Here is a 9,103-nt window from a genome sequence, read left to right on the forward strand (position 1 = left end):
GCAACAGTTTAAGACAATATTGTCAAGAGAAAATTGCCTTTTTAATTTAAGTGCTGCTACATAAACATGACATGTCTTTGCTGGATTAGGATTTAAAGGACTCCTGAACTTTGTTCCTGTTGTTAACAGGGAAATGTGTATGAGTTCCTGTAAGGCTCCTCGCAACCGAAAACAGTGAAAGCAGCCGATCTACAAGCTCAGAAACACGTTGCTATCTGAAAAGTTTTGAGATTGTAGATCGGCTATTTTCAGAATGAAGTATGTCATACATTGAAAAAACGTACTCTCAAATAAGCATTTCAGGTTATCTTTACCATTTGCACATGTATTCATTGATACAGTCATGTTGTTTGCAATTCAACTTAAATGAAGTCTGCACAGAGTGAGGCTTGAACTGGCGACCTTGAGATTGTGAGGCACTCATTTAAGGGAAACGCCATTGGACCAACAGACAAGGAACTGTGAAAAAGGAGATGACACAGATGATACAGTTTTACGCAAATAGCTGAAAAATCCTGGGTTTAAGTGTTTTTCAAACTGCTCAAAATTGCGGACAATCTAAGGGCGGAGCTTACTGGTCAAAGCGATAGATGTGTTCCTCATGAGTCAAGGCACAAGTGTATGCAAGTTTCACGACTTTCGGCCAAACGAGGCATGACTTTTGCCTGTTTAAAGTTTGCATTTTCAAAAAATTGCTATAGCGCCCCCCTTTGGCCAATTGGATTGGTTTCAGTGATATTTGGAATGACTCTCTACATTACTGCAACCGTAAAAAAAAGTACAGATAATTTAACAATAATGCAAAAAAAGAAAAGCAAAAGCATAAAACAACATTAAAATAATAGCAAAAACGGCAGTGAATCAGGCAAAACAGTGAGGACATGAATAACAACACAGGGATTTAAAAATCAGCTAAAAGCGAAGTGAAGAAATAAGTCTTGAGCTTTAAAGCTATCCTCAGAGGCTGCCTGTCTTAGGTGTAATGGGAGTTTATCCCACACCGTCGGCCCGTAGACCTCTTACTTCATAAATGTATATTTTTCTTTCTATACCGCAAGTCCAGTCTTATTGTTCCACGCTCGAACGTAAGAGCACTAAGGCATATATGGAGGCTCTATATTTTCCTATGAGTAAGTCGTTGTAAGTCCTTGTAAGTCATGTGTTGATGTGAAGTAATTATGTGAACTGCACTCAGTCGCACGTCTTCCTTAGTAGTCATCCCACAAGCAGTGATGGACAAAAATGATGTCACTCAGTAAGCTCTCCATCCAACAGTTCTAAATGATTATCATGAAATGGATAGTTCCGATACTTGATTATGATTGGCTGAACCCCTTGTGAATTACTCACACCCTTGTGATCGCATTACATCAGTATTACTGCGCCAACCAAATTGTGTTGCTGCGACTGTGTTGCTTGCCAATCATTCTCCTAAATGTCACTGAAGAACTACTTAGCTTGGGGATGATCTGTTTATCAATAAATTATAACATTTTGTGTTGCTGTTAGTTTATTTTATGAAGCATTGACAAGTATATTTAGAAACCATTTCATCAAATAAATAAGCCTCACAGGGCTGTGGTTTGCAGAGATGTTGTAACAGCTAAGGGGTTTCAACAATGCCCTTTAGCTGTTTCAAACATACCAGCTTAAAGACAGAGTTTGTGCTCTGGGTTTTGGATTGTTTTCAAGTTAAATGTTCCCCTTTTTTGCAGATATTGAATACAAGTCTGCAAATAAAACTGTTGGTGAGGAATAGACACTGGCTTACTGCTGCTGTTGCATTTGTCTCTGTCTGGCCAGCTTTACTACATTGTAAGTGTTGCTGCTGTCCTCACTTGTACAAGCAGGATCTGAGCAAGATCCTATCTCCCTCTATCATCCATCCATCTTGCAAGTTCACCTCAGAGACACTCCTGTGAGTAAATATGTGTCTCATGACCCACAGATGAAGCTCCTCCTCAGAGATGTCGCTGAGCTTGCTGGGGCTTGTTGTTTAAGTCTTTCAGTTAGCGCCACAGTGGCTGCGGTTGGCCAAGTAGAGTGGGCTTCTTACAACACCCCAAAATGCATAATAAGGTGTTATTAGCACGAAACAAAGGATGTGATATGGCAGGGGGTGGAGGTGGCTGGCAGCAAATTAAAAACACTTAACACTTAATTTAAAGTCCAGAAGAAATGTACCATGACATCATTAAAGGTGTCAAATGCTTGTAATTAATGAGTAACAACTACTTTTGTTGTACTAACGAATGGCACTGTTTGAAATGAAGTGTGAAATGTTAGAAGATTTTGGGGCACTCCATAGCTGTTGGCTATACAGTAAGTGAGTAGAATACCAGTGTGTGGAATGCTTATAGATGTTATTAATGGCTTTAACATCCCTGCATGAGGTCACAGAGTTCTCGTCAGGCCAGTCAAGATGAAGGTGTCTGACTCTGGAACCATGTGGTTTTAATATCAAGAAATCTAATCGTAGCATCTTGTGATGGAGTGTTTTTTTTATTCCGTTTCTATGGTTACACATTGGACACAGTAACGTGGGGACTTAGGCTTGGAGCCATCTGTTAATGGCCTTACTTTCTATCATGGCAAGGTCAAGTGACCCAGTGTCTCCACTGGATGGAAACTACGCAGTCTGCTCCACAGGTGAGACAGTCTCAGACAGATGCCTGGACCGGTCTTTGCATACCGAGGGACTACCGTTGCCAGGCACAAAGCGCCCATGACAAGGTGCAGACAGTTTAGGAAGCTAGTAGTGATGCAGGGACTAGGGTACAGCCAGACAGGAGGCCAATGTGCTCTCACCAGAGGGGAACACTGCACTTCTAAAGTCAGTATTAGCTCATTTTTATGAACACGTGTCAACTAACTACTGTACTCTATCTGGCCAGCCACTGTATTTATGCTAGAATGATCTGTCCCCAGAGAAGAGCAGTAGTCTCTACCTGTTTTCTCAACTGCGAATTTCCCAATTCCCGCCATTATTCAGAGAGGTAGTTGGGAGGTAAAAATGGGAAAGAGAGCTACATGTGTGAGAGGAAGACGGGAAAAAATCTAATCATGTGGATCTCAGGATCACAATGTTTATCTTGTACTAAATGTGGTCAGTCTATGACATATCTATGATGTATGACTCAGCAAGGTTTCAATGTTTCAGCAAGATCAGAACCCTATTGACTTAAAATGACCAAAACGTATACAAGATACGTGTATATTCACGTATCTCGAGAACCGCCTGACCGATCGACTTCGGGTCCTCAATGCACGAGGACCCGAGGGAGTGCGGTGCTTATAAGCTTCAGGCAGTGTCACGTGCCAACCAGTCCTACCCAACACTGATGTCTACATTTCTTAATCACCTCCTACCACTGCAAAATGTGCTACTTATATTTTATTAACTTATTAACATATTCTAGACTACCATACAGACTAGACAAAATATGTTCCAGATTGCAGAGTTGCTGTGTACTAGCCCTGTTCTGGCATCAAGACCTCATCACCACAGGATACTAATCCTCATATTGACATCATACGCGTCATACTTCTTAAGATAATAAAGCCAATTCACATCAAATGAAATGCAATGCCCCAAACATTACTTTTCACAAATTATTGCTGCTGGCACTCTAACATCAGATACTTAAAAAGCTCAAGTATTAGAGTTCCATATTTCTGTGTCAGAGGCAATCCCATTTCCGTGGCCTGGCTTTGATTTTTTTTCATCCTTAATATCAGGCCGACTATTTTCACTACACTTTGTGTGGAGCTCTAAATCTTTCCTCCTAAACTCCCACCCCATGAAGCAATGCAGAAATAGCTGCCCTGACTGGAATTCAACAAAGACTTCACCTCTCATTACACACCCACAGCCACACCAAACAGTCCATCTGCAGGAGACTACCGCAGCCCAGAACCACATTATAGCACAGATTATTATAGCATGCTCAAGGATGTATGATATATGGGTTCGCACATCCGCGACTGAACGCACACACACACACACACACACACACACACACACACACACACACACACACACACACACACACACACACACACACACACACACACACACACACACACACACACACACACACACACACACGTACATTTAGTATATGATCACAGATTCTGAACACATACACACATCATGACAACTTCCACACCCAAGAGCATCCAACATGTGTGAACTGTTCCATATGAGTGTTGATGAACATACAGCGCAGGCCGCCTCCTTTCCCTGCTTTCATGGTATGAGCTTAATGTGAACCTTCTGAAAAGCTCTGAGGTGGTTCATAGACTTGTTCCCACAAGGAGATGACAGCTGAGTGTTGCTAGGAACACCCTTAACTGAATATAAAGACATAACAGTGAACAACAATATTCCTCACCTTGGATCATAAAGGGAAAAAGGAGCATCAGTCATTCTGTGTTGATGACATCATGAAAAGGATTCTTGCTCTATTGATTTGAGCTTTGGGAGAGTTGCCTGGCTCCAGCCCCTGAATCGCTAGCCATGCCCATTAAAGAAATTCTTTATCTTGCAATTCAGGGTCTTGCGCTGTCGTCCAGTGTGATTTCTCGGTTAGAATTCCAACCAAGACTTGTCCTTTGAATGCAAAGATGGAATTAAACTGCACAGGACAGTTGATATAACAACAATGACATTAGTAACATTACTGGATAGAATATATTTTGCTATTGTATATGTGTCTGGCTAGAGTTAATTAATTAGCAGGATAGCTAGCTACAAGTGTCGCTTATGCTATTGCGATTGGCAAGAGAATTATCTAAGTGCTGAGGACTTTGGCAAGGCTGCAAACTGAATAATGAAGTCTGGTTGATAGTAGCCTATTAAGGATGTAAAACTGCTATAAAGCAACTGCTCCTATGTATGTATTTCCCTGACTATATTGGGCATTTAAAGGACCATACCAGCATCAATACAAATCATTAATGTCTTCACAGCTTCAGCAATATTGCTGAAGCTGTGACAATTCTGCCATCATTGGCTTTATTTTGAGATCTAACAATTCCCTTTGTTCACCAAATTGCCTGAATAATTGAGTCAATGGCTAAACATCGTTGTGCGGCTAGTAAGTCATAGACATCAGATGTTTTTTTTTTCATTGAGTAAACTTTTCTCCAGAGACTTTTTTTTTGCGCTTTAAAATGCATTAAAACACAATGATAATGTAACTTTGACTAATAACCATGCAATGTGACAAATGTGCGACTAATTACCTATCTCAAGCAAGTCTCTGCAAGTAGATTTTTTTGTGTACTGGAATGAAAGGAATCCAACGGTTTCCTCGGAAATTACAGTAAACAAACCATGGTATGCTTTGGAAAATGGTCTGCAGTAATGTCAGCATGAGTCGTAGTCAAGGGGCTAAACATGCCAGAACACCAGTACGGGTCCTTTAAATTATGGTCCTTTACAGCAACTGTAAACTTGTAAATATGCTGTTGCTGTAAAGCAACTGCTCTTTCTCAATCTCTTCTATTTTTATCAGCTTGCAGAGCTGATCAGTAAAGAGACGCTGCAGCTAGAGGTCACTTTCTCAACAGTTTCTTGTCACTTTTTCCTCATTGGCTGGCCTTGGTAAAAGGCCAGCCACGATAGAACGCAACAGTACATTACTAGTCAGAATGCTATGCTGGCCATGTTCGATGAAGAAAATGGTTATGGGACATTTCTGTCCAATTCGCTTTGTAATTTGCATATCTGGTCTAGAGCAAACATGTATTATTCATGTATGTGTGAGTGTAAATGATCGGATACAGTAGGCGGGATCTAAACCCGGAATGAACTGTAAACAGAACGCTCTGTTTAAACTGCGCGCGTACTGCTACTTATCAGTGTGACATTGTCTGATAAGCCGTCTATTCGATTGATGAATGGCCCAAACAACACAGTTTACCGAGACCACCCCTCCCCCATATGACGACGTTGTCAGCACTCTGTCTGATACAATAGCCTAGTTCATTTATTAGATCATTTTAAACTCTGCGCTCAGGTCAGAATTATATTACATAAAGAATAATAGCTTAATAAGAATGACATTCACTATGTCTCTGAAACAGTGTAGTTGACTCCGACAGTACTTTTCAAGTACGCTTGCTGCGAGCAATATACTGTATATGACTGTGTCATATATTGTTTTATAATGACCACCAATGTAGTCATTTCAAACAGCAACCCAATCCATAACCTAAATTAAACCCTTAACCTAAATCATACCTGTTCCTTGAACCTCATCCATTACACACACGCACACGCACACACACACACACACACACACACACACACACACACACACACACACACACACACACACACACACACACACACACACACACACACACACAATGTAAGAAGTTTTACACATAAATTATACTAGAAGGAACACGGTCAAGCAACCAAAAATAGGAAAATTGGAAATGACTGATCAGTCCTTTGAATAAAACAACAATAATAATACCTTTGTGAAAAGAAAACGAGAGATAGAATTTTGTGACACTTATTGTCTGGCAGGTGGAGCATTCCAAGGTAGTAGGCTACTGACTGCAACGTGTGAAAGCCCTCAGATCGTCTATCTCAATTCCATCTAACTTCTGCTTACACTTGGCTTATGTTGCTGTAAACATGACCTCCCTTAAAATATGTACAATATTGGCTTAAACTCTGTATGCCATCTTTTCAGTTCAGGAATCTTAAGAGGGCAAGGCACTCATTTATATCAGTCTGACCAGACCACCTGCACAACTAGAAAGGCTTTGTATTCATTCATTTTAATGAATGCATTTTTATTTTAACCAATCTGTGTGGTAGAGTATGCTATTACAGTATAACTAAGCCGATGGAGAACGGAGATGGCGCAACTCTTTTTATCTCATTGGCTCTGGGCACCCTAATGTCCAAAATATGGGCCAAATATTGGATATTATCCATCCATCCATTCATCTTCAACCGCTTATCCGGAGTCAGGTCGCGGGGGCAACAGTTCCAGCAGAGAGCTCCAGACTTCCCTTACCCGGGCAACATTAGACACTTCCTCCTGGGGGATCCCGAGGCATTCCCAGGCCAGTGTGGAGATATAACGCCTCCATCTGGTCCTTTGTCTGCTAAGGGGGTCTCCTCGCAGTGGGACGTGCACCAAGGACCCCCCTAGGGAGACGTTCAGGAGGCATCTGTACTAGATGACCGAACCACCTTAGCTATTGGATGTTAATGTATAATAAACAATTGCTGACAAACCTGCCCCTACCAAAAGTAGACGGTTGACAGCCCAAACCCATGACCACATTTTGGACGCAATTGGACAAATTGCACTATAAACACACAAAATATATTATGTTGGATTGTCATTACATGCTAAAAGCCTTTAATCAAAGGAAGATATATTTTCTGTTTTAAGGTGGATCTCCCTTCAGACCCAGTCGCGCTAGCGCGGCGAACCACGTCTAGGTCTTCCTTGAATAAATAATAATTACTTTAAAATATATTCTATATATATTTTAAATTATCAAACCAACAAGGTAAATATTTTATAGTTTATGAGTAAAATGTATAATCTGCAGCAGCCGCTGCTTTTAAATTTCGGTCTTCCACTTTCTCCCCGCCGTTTGGTGGCCTGTGCTTCAGCACCTAAAGCCCTTCCGTTAATCCTGCACTGCCTCTCTCTGCACATCACAGATAGCGCTACGACCACAAGCACAAGTCTGAAGCATGGTCTTGTGTGACTGTGATTACCACCATGCTCTGAGGGGCAAACGGTCAAAGAGGAAATGGGGGCCACAGTTGGAAGCAGTAGCACTGGGAGTTCCTCCAGTGGCAGGACTGCTGACCAAGCTCCCTGCCTGCGAGACAGGAACACGCGGAGGGGAAACAAAATGTCAGTCTTGTAATGGAAACTTCAGAAAGAGGTAGGATGAGACAGAGGGAAAGTGTGGTATGCAGGAGGAAGAGGTAGACTTTCCATCTGCCCTGGCTGCAGGTCACGGGGGCTCTGATATAGCGTCTGTGTACCATTGTTTCCACAGCGGTACTTTGTAGGTGTGCAACAGTTAATCGAAATAATACAATTAAACAATTATAAAATATAATCAATTTAAAAAAAGATATCGTAGCAAACATTGCGAAAATGTCATATCTACAAGCTTGCAACACGTCACAGTATAAAAAGGGCTTAAGTGGATAAGACTAATCATTTCAGTTGATTATAAAAAATCTATTACAATCTTTTAGAAATAACAAAACACGCTTCTCGATTATTCGATTAATCAAAATAGATTAAACACCCCCAAAAGATCTAGTGTAACCATATTTTTTTTAAATACAATAAAATTCATAGTTGCACCCCTAGTTCTTTCTCCTTCTCCAATGAGACCATTCAGCTTTTGATCACTGGAGGGGTCCAAGCATCCTTGTTTAATATTTATATCTAAATGAGTGTGTGACTCAGATCCTCTTGTCCCTTTGTGCGGAAAGACTCCCCCAGGCTATGATGTAAACAGAACTTTAACACTCTCAGAGTTTGTTTTTGTTTGCCATAGCAACAAAGTTGCTGTGTTGCTATTTCTCCCCCCCTCGTCCCATTCTCTGTATCCAGCAGAGCAACGGAACTGTGTCATTCCAGTGGAAATAATTTGGCCAGGTACATGAAAGCGTCTTTTATGTTTAATGCTATGGGTTTGTGAGTGCATGTTTATGTGTGTGTGTGAGAGAGAGAGAGGGAGAGAGCACAAAGGGTGAGAAAGCAGAATAGAAACCAAGCTGATTTTAAATGGAAAACATTCAACCAGAGCCCATTTTACAGCAACGCCACCACCTCTGTTCTTTGCATAAAACTACCTTCATTACCCAACTTCAACCAGAAGTCTAGGAGTTGTGTTTTTGTTATTGGTTTCTATTGGTAATTGCCAACTGGATAGTCTCCAGAAACAGTGCAATGATCTTAAAGTGCTCTCAATGACATATGTGGCATCCTCGGAGAGGAGTGGAACACTTGGCAAGAGGAAATACATTTTCATAACACAGTCACTTAATGGGACTCAACATGGAAAACAGAGAGAGAGAGAGAGAGAGAGACACAGA

Source organism: Gymnoscopelus microlampas (genome assembly GCF_963454915.1).
Source record: "Gymnoscopelus microlampas genome assembly, chromosome: 6".
Classification (NCBI taxonomy): Eukaryota; Metazoa; Chordata; class Actinopteri; order Myctophiformes; family Myctophidae; genus Gymnoscopelus; species Gymnoscopelus microlampas.